The sequence below is a fragment of the Euphorbia lathyris genome, chromosome 3, assembly GCF_963576675.1.
Source record: "Euphorbia lathyris chromosome 3, ddEupLath1.1, whole genome shotgun sequence".
NCBI lineage: Eukaryota > Viridiplantae > Streptophyta > Magnoliopsida > Malpighiales > Euphorbiaceae > Euphorbia > Euphorbia lathyris.
In genome coordinates, this window is record NC_088912.1 from 88,217,170 (window position 1) to 88,232,703 (window position 15,534).

Here is a 15,534-nt window from a genome sequence, read left to right on the forward strand (position 1 = left end):
GCGGATCACATAGATTCCTCAATACGCCATCAATAGTCAAACACTTGGGAGACCCGCCATCTCGCCTCGATACGCCCCCTAAACTGCAGAGCCGGTTCCCCATAAAGGCAACTAATAACCCATTAATGAGCTAATGGTCATACTTGAATAAGATCAGTAAACGCCATTAATGAGGTATTAATGGAGACTTTCTAGTTATCCGGAGTTACAACTATATGAGTATAAATAGCTTGCATCCTAAGCTATTGAGGGACACACACGCTCTCCTTAACCCTACTTCGTGCTTATAGTTTAGTCTTCTATACTTTCTTGAATTTAGTATCGGAGCTTCCCCCCGTCGATCCCAACGGTGCCCCACAGGGTAGAGCGTCGATCAAGAATTCATCACCAGTCATCAATTGGTGCGGTGAGCGTGGAAGTTCTAATCACAAAAGGACTTAGTTCACAATCACAAAGATGGCAAGCGGAGGGTCGAACCCCTTAACTGGAACAACAGAACCTTCGATACCAACTTCAGCCAATAATCCCCATACAAACACCGTCAATATAGATCCTGATGCACCGACTGTTCAGGATGAAAGAGAAATGTCGCCTGAGTATTTCATGGATATTTGCACAGAAGGTGTGGGAAACCTCTATGGACCAGTTATGGCGGATCGATTAAAAGCTTACATGGCGAATCCCATCGTAGGCGGACCCACAACAGGGACTATTTCTCCTCTGAACCGTCCCCCACCAAGGCCGAGTACATCAGCATGGCAGGCCACCTTTATCAGGCCGGAGGCTCGTCGTGGCTCTGCATTCCTGCTCTCTCAACCTACGAATTCAGTGGTCACCAATCTAGAGTTAGGAAGTGCTCTACCGATAAATAGGAGGCTATTTGAAGAGGTTCCAGAAGGAAGTCGGAGGAACCATCAAGCTCCCCCAAGAAATACGACTAATCCAGGAATCACTATTGGCAATCCTCATGTACCTCCGGTGCTAACTGGAACACATGTTGGTCAAAGGCAAACCAATAAGACCGCGGATCCTGGTCACCCGCAGGGCGGACATGTTGATTTAAGGCATGGTAGGCAGACTAGATCACGTAGACGAAGACGATCCAGATCCCATTCCTACCGTCGAAGGCGGACCAGATCACCTCGCCAGGAAATACCGCTACCACCGCTAGAACAGGGAGGAGACGGACGTCCCCCATCTAGAGGACGAGGTAGAGGTGGTAGACGATCACCATCGGATCCCTCATCCCAGTCTAGCTCCTCTTCCTCTCAATGGAGTAGATCCCATAGTAGGAGACGCCCGAGGATGGATCATAACTTCATAGCTGAGGAGATCCGGGCGGAAGTGCGAAGGAAGAATGAGGAGAACGCAAGGCACAATCCTTTTGCTAACAGAGAATCACCATTCACAAGGCGGATCGAAGACGAGAAAATTGATAGGCAGTTCAAAATCCCGAGCATACCTAGCTACTCAGGGGAAGATAATCCCATGCAAGGAAGTACCGCATGTTGCTTGCGATTAATGGCGCCAGTGAAGAAGTCTTGTGTCGAATGTTCATAACCACACTGAAAGGACCGACGTATGATTGGTTCCAATCTCTCCCGCCAGGGTCAATAGATAGCTGGAATCAGCTGAGCCGGGAATTTTGCGCAAAGTTCGCAGGAAGCATTCCGCTAATTGTTTCATCACAAAAGCTCTTTGAGTTAAAGCAAAAGGAAGATGAGTCCCTCAGAGATTATGTCAACAAGTTCAATAAATTATGCATCCGAGTAGTTGATGTGGACGTTCCTACGGCTATCGAAGCAGTGATAAAGAATACGACCTGCAAAAGCTTGCAAGAGGATCTAATCAGGCACAAGCCGAGAACCACTGCAGAATTGATGGAAAGATGCAAGGATTTCATGGAAGTTGATGATATCCGAAGAGAATTTGCTTCTCCTCCTAAAAGAGGGAAAGGCGAATCTCGAAAGAAAGATAAGGAGAAAGAAAAGCTCCTCGATTCATCCTCCAGGAATAGACGGAGGAATTCCAAGAATAAATCGGCGTATACACCATCGTTCACACCATTGAACGCCCCTAATAGTGAAGTGCTGATGTGGCTAGAAAATAGCCAACACAAGCGGAGCATTTCATACCCCGAACCAAAAGGGTGGGAATACACCAATATAGGGAGAAATGCCAAAAATTATTGCAGATATCACAAGAGAAATGGACATGAAACAGATGCATGCTGGGAACTGGCCAGAGAGATTGAGAGGCTCATTGAGAAAGGAAAGCTGGATAGGTTTGTCCAGAATGACAAAAAGAGAGATGATGATAAGCCAAGATATGATCCAAAAAATAAGGCCAAGGGCATTATCAAATCCAGAACAACCGCCCTTGATAGAGCATCACTCAATCGCCCGTTCACGGACATTGGTCTAGCAATTCCTCCATACGCGAACGCTCTTGTTATCACCATGATGGTAGAAGGATGGGAGATGAAGCGGGTGATGATAGATACAGACAGTTCATGCAATGTTATCACTAGAGGAGCTTTCACCAAGCTTAAAGTTGTCCCAATTCAGATAGAAATCACCATTGTGGATATCTTGGGAGTAATAGGCCATACGATCCAAATGAAAGGACAGGTGACCTTGGAATGTGAGTTGGCGGATGAGGATCAGGCATGGATTGGAGATCTCGAGTTCTCTATCATGGATGGACAATTGGCGTACAACATCATCTTGGGATGCCCTTTTATCTCAGAAGTGGCGGCTCTAATATCGATACGCCACTTGGCGATGTACATCCCTACGGCCAAGGGAGGAGTAATGATCAGCGGAAATCAGAAAGTGGCTCAAGAAACATACTCCACATCTCTGTCAATTCGCCCTCAATCCAGGGACGAGGAAGAAGATGAGCTCGTTACAGCCGCCCTGGGAGATACGGAAATGTTCCTCATTGCGGATGGGAAGCAAGTATGGATCGCCAAAGGGTTGAGAACAGAGATTAAAAATGATGTCACGAAGGTCCTCCTTGAATCAAAAGACATGTTTGCATGGAAGGACGAGATCCTTACAGGGGTCAGCCCGGACGTGATCACCCACAAACTGAATATCGCCGAAGATGCGGTTCATGTGGCTCAGGAAAGAAGGAATCACGGTCCGGAGAGACAAAAAGTGATCGAGTAGGAGATATCCAAGATGAAAAAAGCAGACGCCATTGAGGAAGTTATTTATACGCAATGGCTGGCGAACGTGGTCCTGGTTAAGAAGGCAGGCGGATCATATCGCATGTGTATTGATTTTACAGACCTTAATAAGGCATGTCCCAAGGACAACTACCCTTTGCCTTGCATTGAAATCTTAGTTGATGGAACAGCGGGACATGCCATATATTCCTTTACAGATGTGAGGTCGAGCTATCATCAGATTCCCATGGAACCATCTGACAGGATCAAAACTTCCTTTGTAACACATCAAGCAACCTATTACTTCAAAGTTATGCCTTTTGGGCTTAAGAACGCTGGGGCGACCTACCAGCATATGATGAACAAGATATTTGAAGGAAGGAAGGGAAATAACTTCTCGGTGTATGTGGATGACATGATCATCAAAAGCACCACAATGGAAAAGCATGTTGCGGACATAAAAGAAGTTTTGGGAGTCCTTCGCCATCACAATATCAAGGTGAACCCAGAGAAGTGTACTTTTGGGGCAACCTACGGGAAGTTCCTAGGATATATGATCATTCAGAAGGGAGTGGGCCCCAATCCAGACAAGATCAAAGCCTTATTAAACATGAAAGCTCCACAAAACGTTAGAGAAGTGCAACGCCTTAATGGGCGGATCATAGCTCTTGGGAGATTTATCCCATGCTTTGCTCGGAGATGTCAGCCCTTCTATGAGGTGATCAAGAAGCAGAAAGTGCTTGAATGGAATAAAGATTGCAAGCTAGCCTTTGAAGGAATCAAGCGTTTCCTCACAAAACCGCCTCTAATAAGCCGACCCCTTGAAGGTGAGGATTTATACATGTATGTTTCTGTCACTGATAAAGCGGTTTGCACTGTCATGATCAGAGAAGTGGGAGGTCAACAATGTCCAATCTACTATCTAAGCAAAGTCCTGAAGGATGCCGAGACTCGCTATTCAAGATTGGATAATATGGCACTAGCCGTGGTCACCACCTCCATCCACCTCAGACCCTACTTTCAAGCCCACACAGTCATTGTCCGCACTAACATACCAATGAGGAAGGTATTACAGAAGCCAGAAACATCTGGGAGGTTAATAGAATGGGCTATCCGCCTGGGCGAATTCGATGTCTGCTATGAAGGCAGATCCGCCTTGAAAAGCCAAGTCTTGGCAGACTTTGTGAATGAATTCACAGAAGAAGATATTAATCCCCCTCAACCAAAGTTGGAAGAATGGACGATGTACACCGATGGAGCTTCATCAGCAGAAGGTGCTGGAATAGGCGTAGTGATCAAGGGGCCTCAGTATATCAAGATACATTAGGCTGCGAAGCTAGAGTTCCCCGCGACAAACAACACTGCAGAATATGAGGCTTTGATACTCGGGTTATGCCTGTTAAAGGAGATTACACCGGAGCGGGTTGTGATATATAGTGACTCCAAACTCATGGTCAACCAGGTAATCAAAAACTTTGATGTAAAAGATGAAACCCTGGTCAAATATGTGGAAGAGTCCAAAAGGCTTTTGACCCACTTGGAAAGCAAAGAAACAAAATGGGAATTGATCCATGTACTTCGAGGATCAAATATAGAAGCAGACCATCTGGCCAAATTGACTCTAGTAAGGATCAATGGGTGTATCTTGAGTGCCCATTCGAAGTGAAAACCAGACCAGCATTCGCCCTAGAAGTCATAGCTCTTCTTACATCCGCCGTAGGCGACTAGAGATCGCCGATCCAGCAGTATCTTACAGATGGATCTTTTCCTCAAGACAAAGAAGAAGCTAGGCAGATGGTGAGAAAATCAGCATATTTCTCCATGATAAATGATCACCTGTACCGAAAATCTTTTAGCCAGCCGTGGTTGAAGTGTGTCACAACAGAAGAGGGATAAAAGATTATAAGAGAATTACATAAGGGCACATGTGGAGCCCATGAAGCATCTGCCACCATTTTCAAGAAATCCAGGCTGTCTGGATTCTATTGGCCTACTGCGGAGCTTGATGCTCAAAAATTCGTGGAGTCCTGCCACAACTGCTAGGTTCATGCAAATGAATCTCATACAGCCAAGCATCTACAAAATCCCATCATCGAAGGACGACCGTTCGCCACATGGGGTATCGACATCGTTGGTCCTTTTCCTTCCACAAGGAAATAGAGGAAATACGTAGTGGTAGCTGTCGATCACTTTACAAAGTGGGTAGAGGTCGAAGTTGTTTCCACCATAAGTGCAGAGCGAATGGTAGAGTTCGTAAGGGATAATATTATTGGAAGATTCGGAGTCCCCCACACAATTATCACGGATAACGGAACGCAGTTCAATTGTGAGGAGTTCAGGTCATTTTGCCAGAATCAAGGCATCCAGAATATATTCGCCTCAGTATACTACCCACAATCAAATGGAATGACCAAAGTCACCAACCGAACGATCGTAAAAGGCATAAAGAAGAGATTGGGTGAGCATAACAAGAAGTGGGCGGATCAGTTGATGAATGTCCTATGGGCATACAGAACCACTCCTCGAACCGCCACAGGTGAAACGCCATTCGCCCTCCCCTATGGAGTAGAAGCTGTTATTCCTATAGAAGTTCAGATCCCAAGTGACAGGGTTCTACTCTATTGTGAGGACCAAACGAGAAGAAGCTAAAGAAAGTCTCGACCAATTGGAAGGAAAAAGGGAGAAGGCGTATGTCTGAATCACCGCTTATAAGCAAAGGATTGCAGCCTATCACGATAGAAACGCCAAACTTGTGGATCTGAATCAAAGAGATTTGGTGCTCAGGAAAGCGGACAAAATCCAATCCATGGAAGGCAGAGGAAAGCTGGGAGTCACGTGGACGGGGTCATACAAAATAATTGCCAAGGACGTGGAATATCCAGAACCTCCGTAAATACTTTACCAGAGAGTAGAATGTAATCAAAAGTCTTGAGTACTCTTTTTCCTTTAGTAAGGTTTTATCCCATGTGGTTTTCCTTATTAAAGGTTTTAACGAGGCTCACATAAAAGACCAAGTTACTGTAATAAGGTGGATCGCCATTCAATAAAATGAATTTTTTGTTTGGAATTTCTCTTTTAAGTATTTTTTGCAGATTTATAAATATTCCAGATTCGAAAAGGGGAGGCAACAAAAGCATTCCCATGGTAGAACAAACGCCGTTATGGCATATCTACCCTCTCCTCAAAGATAGGAAAACAACAATCCCAATGGCGGATCAATCTACCTCAAAGATAGGAAAATGATTGACCACTATCAAAGGCGGGTTAAAAATGTCTCAAACACGAGATCTTTACACCCTCAATTTTCTCCTCAAAAGAGAATCAAAAGACCCGCTGGCGGATCAATTTACCTCAAAGATAGGAAAAATTCGATCGCCTAGGGCAGCTTAACTTCCTCAAAGGGAATAAAAGCTTCTATCCTTCAAAAAAGGCCCATACTTTGGGGTACGGCTAGCCACATACCCTGAACAAACAAACAAGTCCTAAACCAGATTCTAGAAGCTTACTTGCTAAAAGATATAATGCATAAGTAAATTTTTGGGAAAAGGATTCATTCAAAACAAAAATAAAAATTGTACTTAATTACATCAGAACTAATTAAGTTTTTACAACATTATCCTCCTTTGCATCTTTCTCTAAAGTTGCATTCTTCGGAGGAGCCTCGTTCTCCTTATCAACAATCTCCGCCTGAGGAACTCCGCTATCAATCTCCACAACATCAACCTTATCACCCACCTCTTTGGATACTTCGCTAAAGTCATCCGCCTCGAGGTTGACAACAGGTTTCCTATCTTCTTCATTCAAGCCCTTCAGCTCATTCCGAACTTGACCATAGATAAAGTCACGAGAATTCGCTATCTTGTCATATTTCATAGCGTCCTCAGCTTCAGGAACAACATACTCTGGATCTACGAAATCTATCTCTGGGTAGGCGAGTCTAACGTAAGCCATGATCCGCTCGCCATAGTAAAAAGCACGGCTACCAGCCAAAATCTCCATATTCAATAGAGCATCCTTATGATCCTTGGCATCCTCGGCTATCTTCTTCTCTAGCTCCTGGATCTTAGCATCCTTGCTCTTATTAAGAGCTATGGCGGCAGTCGCATTTGCACTAATGATGGCCACATCATTCTCCAACTTCTTGATCGTGGCTTTATCGGCTACACCTTGGAGAAGATCCTCCTCCATTGCGCACATATGGGCATATGCCTGATAAAAGAAAAGGGACGCTTAGAAAACAAGATCCACGAAACCGGGATCACTCTTTCATCCAAAAATATGAAATGATGAATAACTTACCGTAAGGAGATCCCTTTTTCCCATCTTAGCGTGGGAGGATCCAAAGTACTTGGCTTGGCTCTCCTACACATTTCCTAGTTAACCAATAGCTTCATCCAAGTCATTTATGACCGACTCGCTCTCAAGGGTACCCTTTTCTCCATATTTGGCGAACCAATACTTCCCTTAGTCTGGTTTGGTCACCTAAAATGGAAAAGACAAGACTTAGCATCCATAGCAAAAAGCAGAGCAAGGGGGAAGAGCTATACATGTTCCTGATTAAAACCTAGCCAATCGATCTTGGACTTTGACGCCATTGAAGCATCAGCTAGCAGCTTTGCTCCACCTACGGGAGCCACCCTTGTGCTCTTGCCGACGGGAAGCGGGGCAGCTTCCAAAAGGCGTTTCCCGTCTTTCTTGCTAAGATTCGCCACCGGCGCATCCTTCTTTGCCTCTTGCTCCTTCATCTTTTTTCGCCTCTCTACAAGGGCGCGACTGGCTTCAGACAACTCCTTGACAAGGGGACAACAAAATAATCAAAGTTCAAGGAAGAATAAAGGTACCTTCGTCTAGTTGAGTAAATTTCACATAATTGATCTAGGTCCCCACTCGGTGGACCAACAGAACCTCGCTCATCATGAATTCTAGGGCGTCGGCTGTTAGACGAGGTGTCGCGGCCTAATCTCCCGGGCGGACCGGGGGGTGGACACCTCATGGCGATGTAAGCGGTGATTGGCGCCGAAAGCAACCAATCGTGGAATCAAGCTGCTCGGAAGGACCAGAGCTCGGAGTATGGAAGAGTCGCCACCCACGAATGGGAAAATGAACACTGATCCCTTGCAGGAGACCGGTGAGGGTTCGGGAAACTTAGGTACGAGCCGAGAAGGCTAGCTCCTTTCCGGAGAAAGGCTACTAGGCACCCCGACATCGCCCGGTTATGAACCACCGGCCTCCTACTCAGCGTGTTAGGCGATAACGGACTAATCACATATTTCTTTAAGTTTAAAATTCATTTGAAACCTTTTCTTTCTCGTTTTGAAAACCGTTTTGAGCATATATTATTGAAAGCCACCTTGGTAAAGAATCACCCATTTTGCATAAATTTAAAATACATAGGAGAGAGAGGGGGAGAAGAAAGAATCGATTTGTTTACAATGTGATTTATGCTTCGTATTACACACTAGTTCTAAGCTAAACTCATTCCCCAAAACGAGTTTATTTACATGGTTCGTACCTTAATCGCCGTTGGAATGATTTAGGTATGTTTCAAAACCCCGTTGATTTACATGGCATCCACTCGAATCGCCGTTGGAACGACTCGAGCGTTTGAAGACGTGGAATAAAGAATTTTAACCCAAAAACGTGGTTAGGCATACAAGTCAATTTATTTTGTACAAATCATTTAAGAAAACGATTCAAAACTTTATTATTTACAATAAAAACGATTTTAATTACAAGGTTCGCCTAATCCGTCGTTGGAACGGATTAAGGTTTCAACACGTGATATTTTGGAAATAGTTTAAAAAGGTCAAGAAAACGTTATTTACACTTTAAGAATATCTAGAAAACTTAAGTTTAAATAAACAAATTAAAGTCTCTTTTTGTGATTTTATTTTCCCTTTTTCACTCAATCAACTCTTTATTCACACATAATTACACCAATGAACCAATTAAAACCAAAATTCACCAAGTAAAACTCATTTGGAATATATACATGTATACCAAAAATAAAAGAGAAATACATATATATATATGATTTTATCTAAAAATAAGGATATATATATATATATATATATATAAATAAGTGAGAAATACTATATGATATAATAAAGAAAATGAAAAAGAATACAAAATATAATACATTTTCATCCTAACTAAAACTATGTAAAAGTAATGGAAGACCATAAATGCAAAAAATTGATATAATAAGTATATAGAAAACCCCTCCCCAAATAATAGCTAAACTCCACATTTTGATAACCCAAAAATATATATATATATATATATATATATATGTACAAATAATGAATCAAAACAAATTAAATTTCAAATATGGAATAAATAACTACATAATAGATCATTAATAGTTATATGACCCTAAAAATAATTTTTATAATCATATTATATAATTACATACTTGTATATATAAGAATCAAATACCAAAAGGTGGAGAAAATGGGCTAAAAAGATGAATTTTCGTTTTCCAATAGATTACAGACGGAAAATCCGTCGCCAATCTGCTATTAGTGACAAAAAAGGGAGAATTACAGCAGCAGTCCAAAACTTTCCAGATTCGTTCAAAAACTTTAAATTAAGTCTAATTCGATCGTTTTGGATCTCCGAACTACCAAAAATCATAGTCTATAACGGAGTTTTCTAAAACGACGTTTTTATTTTAAAACGTTATTTGGAAATATCTTTTTAAACTTATAATTACAACGTTTTTTAATACCCGAACTACCTTTTAATCGGATCACGGTTCATATTGGGATATTAAAACGAGGTTTTTTATTTTAAAACAAAATGTCTAGAGTGAGAAAGTCTCCAAAAATCCTCCTCTCTAAATGCATGGGGATCCGTGCCTTATATAGGCAACGGATCCCCGAAAACTTTGGGCGACGCATGAAGAAAATTGGGTGTCGCCCAAAGCCAGTTGGGCGGACGCCCAACATTAGTTGGGCGGACGCCCAACATTAGTTGGGCGAACGCCCAACTATCGTTGGGCGTACGCCCAACTTCAGTTGGGCACGCACCCAACTGACGTTGGGCGTTCGCCCAACGATCGTTGGGCGTCCGCCCAACGTTGCTGGGCGCTCGCCCAGCGGCCATCGGGCGTGCACCACACGCTGTCGGGCGTGCGCGCCCAATGGACGTCGAGTGTGCGCCCCGCGCTGCCGGGCGTGCGTCCAACTGTCGTCGGACACGCGTCGGCTGCCGCTAGGCGCTCGCACCACGTCGCTGAGCACTCGTGAGCCGTCCACTTGACGACCGCGACTCACATTAACTTTTCCTTTCTTATTATATATTTTTGTTTTAAAACTTCCGGAATCAACCGCTTCGACCGTCTTGTTTACAGGTTTTCGTCACAGGTCCTCCGACTCGGTGTCTACATCGGCATACGTCCAGAAATCCATCTTGATACTCCTCATGAGATTTGCCACATTTTCCTCAAGGGGAGTCAATTGAATCAAATCACCTGCCATATGTTGAGGTTTGTGGTTCCAATTCGCTGGGAATCCCAAAGATTCACCCTCTTTCAGCTTGACGAAGAAGAACTTTTCGTCCCAGAGATGAACATTTGACATCTTATCACTAAAAGGCGAATAGCCTCTAAACTTAACAAAAGTTATGAAAGATTCGCTTTTTCGCCTAGAAGGCTTATGGAAGGATCGGAAAACTCGAGGAGTAAGGTTTACCCCAAGATTAGAGGCCAAGAAAGCATCCAGTGCAACATCCAACCAGACGTTCAGATGCAGCTGGCTAATAGTGATTCCAAAAAAGTCAAGAATGTCTCCCATCACTTGGGGAAGAGGAAGACGGAAACCCCTTTCAACGTGGCTTCTGTACACAGAAAGGAATCCCCTAGGGGGACAGGCAGGACGTTGATGGGCATCCGCCAGTGTTAACTCAAAGTTTTTCATCCAGGGATAGTGATCCGCCAAATAGGCAAGATCCGTAGGGCTCATGCGAGATGAAGTGATCTCTACGTGAGGGCCCTTTTTCCTATTAGGGGTTGAAGAAGAAGCCTCCATCTATGAGACAATTCTAGAGTTCACCACCGATGCAACAAGGGCAACAGCGGCGAAAGAGTTCTGGGTTTCTATAAACCCAGAACAGTGATTCCTACGCTCCTCTAAAGCACTGTGCAAGCTAGACAAATCACAGCTCGGAGTACTTTCAAAAGAGTCCGTCCTTTCAGAAAGATCTAGGCTAAGTGAGTAATCGATGGAAGAAGATAAACCGAAGAGCTCAGAAGTCGAACCAGAGGACGAACTCATAAAATCAAAAGAGGAAGATAAACGAAAAAGGTACAAAGTCGAACTTACATGAAAATTCGAAGTTAGAAGGAGGAAGCTCTAGCACTCGAAGTTCTAGACACAAAGGGAGCTCCAAATAAATCCAGGCGTGAATCAAAAATCCGAACAATGGGAAAGTAAAATCAAAAGAGAGAGAAAGAAGGAGTTTTAAAAGAAAAACGTCACTTACCTTGAGCGGAGTGTCTCCGACACCTGTCAATCGACGAATGGCCTGGGACAGAGCATCCATCAATATACCGCCTATTGACTGCACGCCAGGAAGACTAAAAGCCCTAAAGGACTTTAGCGTCATTTTAAGGGGGGCTTCTGATAACATCCATATATTATTTACGGGACCAAAAAGGTAATTAACCAAACGACCGCGTATAAAGATGATCGTGAAGGCTATGGCGTATCAAGTAAGCCACCTGGATGGCGGATCACATAGATTCCTCAATACGCCATCAATAGTCAAACACTTGGGAGACCCGCCATCTCGCCTCGATACGCCCCCTGAACGGCAGAGCCGATTCTCCATAAAGGCAACTAATAACCCATTAATGAGCTAACGGTCATACTTGAATAAGATCAGTAACCGCCATTAATGAGGTATTAATGGAGACTTTCTAGTTATCCGGAGTTACAACTATATGAGTATAAATAGCTTGCATCCCAAGCTATTGAGGGACACACACGCTCTCCTTAACCCTACTTCGTGCTTATAGTTTATTCTTCTATACTTTACTAACTTTAGCATCGGAGCTTCCCCCGCCGATCCCAACGGCGCCCCACAGGGTAGAGCGCCGATCAAGAATTCATCAATAGTCATCAGTAAGCTTCCATTTTTCATCATCAATAATATACAATGTATCTTACGTCGCGTTCTCATAAGATCATCCATATTAATAATATCACACTCAACTTAATTATTGTCATCAAAGTCGTTGTCATATATCAGATACGCAAATCAATCGCAGATTAAATCAGTAACTAATTAACATCATCAACATAGCAACACACAAAACATGTATATTATATATTTAATTAACTACTTACCTCAACCAATAGCAAGACTAACTACTCATCTAACTCTTCTAGCCTATTTGTTGCTTGATCGTCGTGTCCTTCAAAAGTCATTTATCACATTTAATTACATACAGTTTATGTATATGAGTATATATGAAGGTCATAGAAATAAAAATATGGGTGTGTTAGAGGTAGTTTTCTTAAGGACAACTGACTTATATTAACTGATAGTAGTTTTAACTTCTAACATGACCACTAGGTATTACTACAATCAAATTACATGGAGTAGACAACCACATTGCATCAGATGCCATAATTATAAAAACAAAAACCAAGTAAAAAAAAGTCCATGAAATTTTGCTAGTTAGGAATAACAATATTGACAACATTGAGCGGAAAAGAAAAGCTCATACCAACATTCACACTATGCACAATAGTTTGCTAGGTAGGAATGAACAATATATGAACAATTTGAGTTTACATTCTATGAAACAATAGATAACATAATGATGGCTTGAACAAAAGAAAACAATAGAATCCAATCTGTAAAAGAATCTTAAGGGAAAAGGCAGTATTTCTCAAAGTGGTTTATAAGCAATATATGCATGTTTTAAATTAATCCATAAATAATTATAAAAATAAAAATATAATACACAAATTAATAAAAAAAACTTAAATAACTAAATAAAAATTTATTGAATATAGTAAAACCTTGTCTTTTCGGTAATAATATTATAAAGATAGCAATGACGTTAAAAAAGAAACGTGTTTTGTGAAAATAAAAAAAAATTGTCAAACAAAAACTATATTGGAGTGAAATGCTAAAAAATCTTCCGGAAATTTGTAACAAGCATCTCATTGTTCTATTCATCATCAATGTATAAAATTATCCTTATACGTCTATATGGTATTTTGGATAAGCCAATGATTTTGACATTAATTTCTCTAGTTTTTTTAGTGGCAATAATTTTTGACCTACGATATCTCACAATTTTCCTTAAAAAATACAAAAAAAGTACAGTTAGTTAAACAATTGCACTTCATATGAAATGTCATGTGATATTTATAAAGAGTATCAATAGAGTTTGTAATTAATTAACTTGTTCCCTCCTATAAATCTACCTAGTTTCAGTTTTGTTTAATTCATCTTGAACTTTCCTTAAAAGGAAAATAACCATGAAAGAAATAGTAAATCATGTGATCAGTAACCAACAAATGAATATACCATCTATAGAAACATGGATAATTTAGTATTTATTTCCAAGTCCAGCAATAGTAATGAAATAATTCATCATACATTCTGAATTTAAGATTAGATGTTTAGCAAATCAAAGTAATTAGGCCATGTACAACTCCGATTCTTGGTATTGCATCCTTCAAAACAGTAATATAGTACGAATAAGACCAAGCACTCACCAAGGACTGAAGCACCACAAAAAGAAATCACCAAGCACACATTATAGACTAAATCACCAACAAATGGATTGAAAACCAAATAAGTCCATATAAATCGAAAATAGAGGAAGACTTAGGGAGTGTATCTCTCAATAGGAATATACTATATCCCTTCTTATTTTCTCATCAGGGATCTGAATATATACAAAGAAACCAAAATATCAAACTCCTTATATATTATCAACAACCATATTGCTTTATAGCAATTAATCTTAAAGTTTTTTTTGTAAAATGTAACTTCACCTGAGATTCAATGTTCAATTGTCAAAGCCAAACAAACAGAAAGAATGAACATAAAAAGAATAACACCTCTTACTTTATTGATGGCAAGCAATTACTTATATTGTTTGTCAAGAAATTTTGTTGGTTCTGTCAAGACCTGTTAGAAAAAGAACAAAAGTTATTAAAGAAAAGCACATTTTAAGTTCTAACCATAAGCACATACTAAATTGTGTTAGTACCTATTCCATTTTATATAAATAGTAGTTAAATACCATCAATGCAAAATAGTTGATCAATTGTGGTTATTATTCACCATATATGTACATACTCAAAAGTGAAACCATTCCAGAACCTTAGTCGGATCATAATTTTTAAGAATTGGCATAAATATAAAACCATAGAAAAAGCAAAGAGGAAAAAAATCAAACAAAGAACAATTAAAGGTGCCTCTGTATAGATATACAGAAAAGATAACCTTCCTTACGAATGCTTAACTTTGTCGATGGATTTCCTTTGGCTAGATGAATAAATTGAGTGAGTTGGTTTGCTTGTGTACTTCAATCACATCTAAACTGATGGCAACTACAAGTGCTAGACTAACTTCTATCCTTTTGTAATGTAAGCAACTGAGAGAGATATTTAATAGAGAGAGATTGAAGCTGTTACGGAAGGAAGACGGGAAATATGGAAATGGCAGTGAAGTTAATGATGGTTGTAACGTAAATGGAAGATATAAGGAAATGTATTGAATTGGAATAGGAGTTATTTAATATCTATAACAATATATATGTATTAATATAATGGGAAAATTATTTCTTTTTTATCTAATTGTTTATTGATATTAATTTATTTTCAATAAATAATGAATTCAAAACTAATACATGGTAATAATTGGCCCATAAAGAGGATGAAATTTTCCTCATTGATCCTCTATTAGACTCGTCCAGAATAATTCAGATGTTACCATGTTAGCTAGCATATATATTGACATGACATCATCTAAGTGATCTCAAACTAGTGTGGTTGGAGATCGTTGTAGAATATCTCCTTGTGTTTTTTACATCCATAAAGTATGAATGAGATCATTTTGCTTAAACGGAGAGAATTCCTTACAACTCAAATCAACAATTATTGGTAATGGTGAATTTGATCCTCCAATTTACTTAACAAAATCAAATTAGTTCAATAATGCATTAAAAGAAAAACTTGGTAATATGTTGTTATTACCAGTATCAGTTTTAGCACATAAACAAGAATTTTCCATTAACAATCACAATGAGCTATTCATCAGGCATGGTACCTACAGTTTAATGTGAAATTCAATGAGATTCTAACCAATATCAACAATACCAGAACTCTGTTAAC